This window comes from Leptonychotes weddellii, chromosome 14 (assembly GCF_054177405.1).
Source record: "Leptonychotes weddellii isolate Sample4059 chromosome 14, ASM5417740v2, whole genome shotgun sequence".
NCBI lineage: Eukaryota > Metazoa > Chordata > Mammalia > Carnivora > Phocidae > Leptonychotes > Leptonychotes weddellii.
The window spans coordinates 45136393-45145576 of NC_138382.1; the positions used below are offsets into that span (position 1 = coordinate 45136393).

The following is a 9184-nucleotide window of genomic DNA, read 5'->3' on the forward strand; positions in this document are numbered from 1 at the left end:
AGGATATTATAGTCTTTAAAATTATGCTCATTTTTTTTAAAGATTTTATTTATTTGACAGAGAGAGACACAGTGAGAGAGAGACCACAAGCAGGGCGAGTGGGAGAGGGAAAAGCAGGCTTCCTGCTGAGCAGGGAGCCCGATGCGGGACTCGATCCCAGGACTCTGGGATCATGACCTGAGCCAAAGGCAGACGCTTAACGACTGAGCCACCCAGGCGCCCCTAAAACTATGCTTTTTAATGACCTGTGTTATTGATTATTAATCTTCTAGTAGATAGATATTATTGTTGTGATAAATATCTTGCATACCCTTCTGAGTAGGCTTAGAAAATGTTCATTACTGCTCATCATTTATGTAGTGATATGTACTGGATATGTACTTCACGTCTCCTAAGTAATAATTATATTTAAGCAATATGAAAGATTTTTTTGTCCCCCAGAGGCAACATAATTTATAGAATACCAGAACTAGGTGATGTACATTTTTAGGGGTTAATCTTTCCACAGTTGAGTTATATACGTGTACTCTGAACAGTCCTATTTAGACAACCAGCTTGCCCCCTCAAGTATATTTCTTTAATAGGAGTACATATTGTCAAGAGCAGAACTGAGGTGGAGAGAGATGAGCTGCCATATGTTGGAGGAGTCGATTAAAACAACAAGCCAAAACCAAAGTAACAGCCAAGCTTTTAATCACTTACTGCTACTATAGTATAAGAGGCTAAATTCCTCCACTGTTTCATTTTTCCCCATGGAACTGTGCTGGGCAAGGGTGAGGTGGATTAGAACGGATGTGGGATCCTCTCACTGCAGAAGGTGAGAACCTTTAAATAAAAGGTTCCTGCCATTTTATGGATGAGGAGCAGGGAGGATGGAGAGGGGAAGGGCTCGAAAGGAAAAGGTACTTGGGACTGAGTTTGTGTGGAGAAAAGTTATCTTCAAGCTTCCCCTCCAGTTAGGACACTTCCCAAAGGAGATGCCCAGGCTAGGAGTAAAGATGTGCATAAAAGCATAAACAGCCACAAGTGCCTGAGTCCTTGACTCATAGACTGTAATAACAGGTGTACACCAAGTGTGCTGTGAGTTAGCTTTTTCCCACAAGGCACTGCCAGGTAAAACCTTTTAAATTGCCTATGGTCAAGACTGAAAGATCATTCACCAACCATGACCCAAACTAGTCAAATATATGACCCAGGTATTAGGCCTACTACCTATTATTATCTAGACCCTGACCTTTTGTCCATGGTTGATGGGATCCATAGTAAGATAACTAATCTCATGAAAAGATAAATTCCATTTCATCTCAAGGGGCTAAACAAAATCATAAAATATGGAGCTACTAAAAACAAAAAAAAATCTATTCCCCCAACCCATGGACTAAACAAGCAGAAATAGATAGTTATTAAAGAAAAAGAAAATTGAAGTAAATGCAGTCAATTAGTGAGGAGCTGAAAAAAAGAAAATTCCAATTTTCATCTTAAAACCTGGTTCTAGTTAATTCTTGAGGTCCAGTTAGATCTTTATATTTCACCTCAATGGATATTTCTTATTACTGTAATATGCATTCTACCACTTTGTTTGAAGCAGCTAAAATGCTTTTGTTATTTGAAATCAAGAGCCCCAGGAAACACAAATGCATACATGAAGAGAAAACCAAAACAGTAATGTGCTCTCTGAAATTTCTAAAACATATGTAACCACTTCTTTAAAAATTTTCTCCGAAAACTATTTGGCAAAGCCTTTTATTATATATAGAGATTGAAGCTATAGATTTCTTTAAATCAATTATGTCTCCTGAAAATTTCATCCTAAATATCTTCATTCAGTCCTCTGCACTGAACAAAATCAACTATAATTTTTCCATATGATCACTGCTTAATGATCTCAAAAGAGCTAGGTTTAATAGGCTTTTGTCAATTCACTTGGAATCCTGACTATAGTAGCATACCAGGTCAGTGAAAAAACTTTTCAAGCTTTGGTTGTGTCTTTTCTTCCCCCAGACATATTTAATAAACTTACACTAGAATTAACTGTGTGTAATCTTTTTAAAAGGATAAGCAAAGTAATATGAGCTGGGAGTATCTTAGAAAGAACGTAATCTCCTCATAAAGCTGGCGGTAAGACTGCATGTAGTCACTGAGAAGTCTCCTTAGATGAATGGGTAAATAGCCTCATTGGTGGAGAGAGAGTAAATAATGAGACATTCTGTGTAGATTTATATAAAGAATATTTAAAAATAGGAGATCCTTAAATTTGTCAGTGAGATAGTAGTTGTATGTCTGTGAAAGACAGGATGCTAACACTTTCATGATTTCATGATTCTGAAGTGCCAGGCACTAAGAATTCCCAGTGTATGAGAAATGAAGCAGCTCCGCATGATTTGGGAAATGAATGAAGGGTATTTTTAGTGGATTCTACTAGAATTCTATTTTTTTAAAAAAAACTTGAGAACCTGCAACCTATCATCACAGAATGGAGGAAAAAATTACCTCTTAAGCCTATGTAAGATTTATCTTCAAACATGACACTCTAGGAGAAGCAAGGGTAGCAACTTAATAATCAGACCTAGGTCTTCTCTCCATTGTGAGTGGAATCTGGGTAGATGTTTTCCTGAAGAAGTCAGAAGAGGATGGTAGTAATCACCAGAGTAAGATATAGAATTTTCTTTTTTAAATGTTTTATTTTGAAGTAATTGTAGATTCACAAGAAGCAGTGAATATTGTGCATAACATCTGGTGTACCTTTGACCTAAATTTCTTCAGTGGTAATATCTTATATAGCTGTAGTACAGTATCAATACCAATACCAGTAAACTGGCCTCAGTATAATGCTGTTAAGTGGACTATAGCCCTTACTGAGTTTTGTTTTTACATGCATTCTTGTGTGTATGCGTGTGTATGTACATAGTTCTAAGCAATTTCATTATCTGTGTGAACTCTTCCATCACAAGAGAACTCCCTTACACTATCCCTTTATATTCACAAGAACATGCCTAGTCCATGTCTCCTGACAACTACTAATCTATTCTCTACCCCACAGCTTCAAGAATGCTATATTATGTTACATAAAATGAAATCATATGGTATTTAAACTTCAGAAATTGAATTATTCACCAATAATGTCCTAGAAATCCATCTAGATTATTGCACGTATAAATAATTGTGTTTATTTGTGTTGTTCAGTAGAATTCCATGGTATGAAATGTAGCAGTTATTTAAATATTTACCTCTTGAAAGACATTCAGGTATTTACAGTTTAGGGCTATTAAAAATACCTGGTATGAACATTCACGTACAGGTTTTAATGTAAATGTATGTTTCCATTTTTCTCAAAAGTGTAATTACTGAGATGTATGATTGATACATGTATAATTTTATAAGATATTGTCAAATTATTTTTCAGAGTGGTTATACTATTTTATATCACCAGAAATGTATAAAAGATCCAATTTATCCATATTCTCACCAGCATTTGGCTTTGTCACATTTTTTTCTAATTTAAATGTTCAAATAAGTGTGTAGTGGTATCTCATAGTGATTTTACTTTGCATATCCTTATGGTAAATTTTATCAAACATATTTCCATGTGTTTATTTGCCATCCATATCTCTTCTTCTGTGAACTGCCTTGTATGTGTCTTTTGCTGATTTTCTAATTAGATTTTTTTAACTTCAGCTTTTGAGAGTTCTTTACATATTCCAGATATAAGACTTTTATCAGATATGTGATTTGCAAATATTTTATCCCAGTCTGTAGTCTTGTTTTTTCATCCCTTCTTTGGGCCTTTCACAGTGCTATTCCTTTTAACCCAGCAGAGTTTTGTCTAATTAATAAGAAAAGAAATAAAAGCAAGCAAATATAACTGTATTTGCATGCTGAGTTTGAGAAGTTGTTCTTATTTAGTAACATAACCACTATTAATTATATTATAGCAATGGAAAATATATTCCACTTTTCAAATAATTGATTGACACATCACTATTTAGAATACAACCCACTCTTAAGTAGGAGGCTTCCATTTAAATGAACTAAGTTGGAACGAAAACTGTACTTTCTTTTCCTAAACACAAATATTTTGAATTTTACTCCCAGTCAATTAAAATGAAAAAAAATTAATGCCCCAAATATCTTTTCATAAATTTTACCTCTAAGCCAATATTTTGACATTTGTGTGATATTCACCTGGAAGTATCTAAAATTTCTATTGAAATTAATATCCATTAATATTCCAGATTCTTTGTAAGGAATATTTGTAATTCTTTTCAATTTTTAACTTAGCTTTAATAAGATTAAGTTTCTTAGGTGGTAGGAAAAAAAGTGACATATCTACTTAAACCAATGTACAAATTCAAGATGTTACCCCTAACATTATTATCCATTGCTCTTTCCTTATACTCAGAAGACATTAAATTTCCACATATCTGGCATATATGTGATTCTAAGTTCACAACTGTTCTATAGTGATGAGGTTTCATCTATGAAGAATTTACATTTTTGTTTCAAATCTTATTTATTGACCATCTCTTCTCTGGCTAGTATTATGGCAAATATTTTGAATGCCTAAGGTTAAAATCTGTTCTCTGACATCAGGAATATTACTTTCTTGCATAAATAATATGAATCTGAACCAATTTATCATCAACTAATTCAGTTTGTAATAAAATGTTAAATATTCATTGCCAGCTAATATTTTTTGAGACTACAGAGGAAAAAATGTACTAATGAGAAAATAAAGCTTAAACTGGGCCCTATCAGATTAGGAGAATTTGGATTACCAGGTCACAAGCATTAAAAAAATACCTAAGGAGATGCAAAGGTGGTAGTTGGAGAGGAAAGGAAAGCAAAGATATTTCCTTTTTCTACAAAAAATAATTTCGCAATGATATAAATAATGTGGAGTTTTCTATTTGTTTTTCCTTTAGGTATCAGTTTATCTGTAGTTTTAAAGAGAAACATGAATATATATACACAGTATCGTCAGAGAGAACACCCATATGACTATAAACTCATTTAAGGATTTTTAAAAATCTAAATAGCATATGCTTATTAGAGCAAAAAGTTAGACTTTGTGTTAATCTAAAAATAAAAACTGAAATATTGAAAGTTTACATTCAATGAGTATTTTAATTCTACATTGGTAGTCAAGTTTGTTGGAAGCAAATGCTGTATAGAATCAAAACCCAAACATATCAACAGAATGACTCATTGCTCTTAAGTGTACAAATATATTTTAAAATAAATGTATATCATTCGGCTTAAGCTAGGTTATGCTGAATTAAAAAGCAATGCCAGGGGCACCTGGGTGGCTCAGTCAGTTAAGTGTCCAATTCTTGATTTCAGCTCAGGTCATGATCTTGGGGTCATGAGATCGAACTCCTGTGTTGGGCTTCATGCTGGGCATGGAGCTTAAGATTTTCCCTCTCCCTCTGCCCTCTCCCCACACCCCCTTATCTCTCCCTCTCTTAAAAAAAAAAAATAGCAGTACCAAAACCTCAGCGCCTTACATCAAACATTCATGTTATATTGCAAGTCAGCAGAAAAAGTCTCTTTAGGAGAAAAGGCTCCTATGGCAGAGAGAGAGAGATAACGATGAATAGTGGGACTCCCAGAGCTTCTGCTCCCTATCACCAGTTATTACATCCACTTCCATTTCATGGCCAAAGCAAATTACATGGTCAAGCCTGATGTGAGAAGAGTGGGTAAAAACAAATCTTATAGTGGGAAGGGCAGTAAAATAATTGGAAATACTAAGTCAATAAACTACAGATTAATTAGAAAAAGTTCACCTTCCAAGTAGAAAAATATTCACAGTACATAAACATGTGTTTCACAGAAGGAAGTATTCAAATGACCAAAATAACATAAAAAGCAATTTAAAATCTTTAGTATTAAAATAGCAAATTAAAATTATGAGATATAATTTTTCAACTATCAGTTTAAAATGTGTAGCTAAAATCTAGTGTTAGAGATGTTATGAGGAATGAGATATTTTATAATCCATTCTGACTGTAGCCTATGTACTACTCTGAACATGCTCAACATACTTTCTTTTAAAAAAGGGCAAAATTGATATTGATTCTCTTCAAGAAAGGGTTGACTTCCACACTCCATTACCTGTGCCAGTCTGAAAAATTGAATGCTAGCCTGTTCTGTGGCATTCTGGACCCTGCAGAGAAAGCCCTTCACAATGCCAAGTTAGACAAGCCACAGATACATGTCCTGATCCTGAAAGGCTTTCTGTGCAGAGTTCAGAATACCACAAAGCAGGCTAGCACTCACCTCTCTAAGAAAGATGTCTGCAAGCAAGTGTTGACTTCTATACCTCTATTATCTTCAATGGAAAACAAATGAAAAGAACATAACCCCTATGAGGCTATTGTTTACAAATCACCTGTCCAGGAACTTATCTGACAAGGTTCAGGATTTGTTGTTCTTGGATATCACTACATTTTCTACTGGTATTAAAACTCCTGATGGGGTCAAAATTGCATGATCAAACACAATAGCAATATGCCCCAAAACAGACATAGACCTTCACTACTTAGACAACCAGCTCAGTGAACATTCCCTAGTTTATAAAGGTGAATGTGCCATGGCAACCTGCTTGGCAAGTTTTTATTCATAGGCATATTACTGTTTTCCATAATGTATCTCAGATTATAATCTGTGATAACAATACAGAAAAAAAGAAAAAGATTTCCATCACTAAAGACATCTTCCTTTGAGCAAGGAAGACACTGAAGGTGCAATTCAGGACACTAAGAACCACAAAGTTGAAATGAAAAGCAGAGACAAAGGCCTTCTAAGTATTCTTTTAAATCTTAACAGTTCAACATGAAAGCCATGGTTGAAGGTAAAAAATATCAAAAGCATTATCAATGATTAGGACAAATATAAGATGTTTGACAAGGACAAGGAAATCATCAACTGGCTCAATAAGAATCATATTGCAGAAAACGAGACATTTGTGTATCAGCAGAAAGTGATGAAGAAAAGTCTACATCCCCATCATTACCGAGCTGTACCAAGGTAGAGAAGCATACCAGAAAAAAACATTTAGGTGCTTCCCTAGGGCAGAAATCTTTCATTTGGACTTGCTTCTTCTGAACCATCACTGAAGAGACTGATCAAGCCAACAAGAGCATAGAAAACTTAGCATTTTTCCACAGTAAAAAAATGAAAAGCCCACAGGTGAAGCAAATTCAATGATAAATTGTTGCACTAATACATCAAATTTTCAGCACTCTCAATACATAAATGAGTACAGAGGGAAAAAAGATAACTGTGCAGTATATCAACTGTGTTGTAACTTAGTAGAAAATGCAGTATCCTCAATGAAAACCCTGTTTAAAATTTGTACAGAAAATTATAGTAAGGGTTACTAAAAAAAAATTGTAAATAAAAGCCAGTAAAATAAAAACCAACACATACAATTCACATTTAACTACTGTATTCCAAATCATAGATCATAATTGCTCAATTTTATAAAATTTACATATTAATCTATTTCCAAATTGATAAGGAATCAGTGCACATGGCTGTTCACTGCTGCCTCTTTGTAGATCCTGCAAGTTGAAAATAAAGAATAGAGGAAGAAGACAAAACAAAAAGAAAAACATTAAAAGATGAACAATCATTTTAATCATTACCATAATTACTCTACTTCCTATTAGTAATTTTCTTTTTTTTTAAATAACTTAGTAAACTTAACAAATTGATACTAGAAGATAAAATTAAGAATTTATCTTTTTTTTTTTTTAAGATTTTATTTATTTGCGAGAGAGAGAATGAGACACAGAGAGCATGAGAGGGAGGAGGGTCAGAGGGAGAAGCAGACTCCCTGCTGAGCAGGGAGCCTGACGTGGGACTCGATCCTGGGACTCCGGGATCATGACCTGAGCCAAAGGCAGTCGCTTAACCAACTGAGCCACCCAGGCGCCCCCAAGAATTTATCTTTTAATGTGGCATTTGGCTTACTAGATTTTCTCCTTTCCTGATAGTAATATTGTTGATAAATGAATTAAACACATGATACTATCAATTAAAAAAGCAGAGAAGATACTTCCACACATTTATCTCATTTATGGTTATATTACTTCTGGGCATATAAGGAAATCAAGGACTGGAAAAATATAAATATGGAATACTTAGCACTAGATATGCACAATGTATCAGAAAAGGGATTTTTAATTTTTTTTTTTTTTCATTTTGAAATGTAAAATTGCTCTGCTTTGCTGCCCTTGTCAGCAGGATCAATAAATAACAGTTTAATGGTGTGAAGGATTTAACACAACAGAAGACTTATGTGCTCTCTGTAGCTGAACTGCAGCCAGACTATTTCTCATCTGTTTTAGGTACTCCTATTAGTTTCATCTGCTATAAGTACACAAATGGAAGATCTGTATGCATTTATTCATACATAACTCAAACACATGCTAATAAACATATTTTAATTGGACAGAAACTGTACTACTAAAAAAAAGTAAGTTTATCACCAACATATATTCATAGATCAACTTAGTGTGAATCATCAAGAATAACTTAAAAAATACTTTTTAACTGTATCTCAAAAAGTTCTTCTACATATTAACCTAGATGCTATTTTTTTTTGCAAAATTTATCACTAAGAGTGATAGTTATAGTCTAGGGAACTATCACTTAAGAGTGATGGTTATAGTCTAGGGAAAACACAGAGAGAGGAAGACAAGTCAAGAAAGAATATTAGGGGGAGATTTAGTGAAAAACATAAGATATATAGAAATGTAAGGAGTACATCGCTTCTTGGCCTTTTGGCTAAGATCAAGTGTAGAAATGTAAGGAGTACAGACATCTGTAATCTTAAGATTTTAAATTATTTTACATTTTAATAATGATCCATTCATTAAAAAACAGAAAAAATAATCCATGATAGAAATGCCAATTAAAATTGTTAAAATTTATTGAATAGTTGAAATTGTCAGTCACTGTGCTCTCCCTTCCAGAGACTTCATATTATTTCACAAACACACACACACACGCCCATGAGAGTGTGTTATTATTTTCCCTACGTAGTACATATATAAATGATAATTCACATACATAAGTGACTTTCCACTACTTCCTTGCCAAGCCTGAACTTTGAAATTTGGGGATTTTTTGTGACGTTGTGGACTTTTTAAAAAATATTTATTTATTTATTTGAGAG

At 33.8% G+C, this 9184-nt stretch overlaps 1 pseudogene; it reads left to right on the plus strand.

Moving 5' to 3' along the window:
• The first annotated feature begins 8773 nt into the window (after positions 1 to 8773).
• Positions 8774 to 8879, plus strand: LOC115940679 (U2 spliceosomal RNA; annotated as a pseudogene).
• Positions 8880 to 9184: the final 305 nt, after the last annotated feature.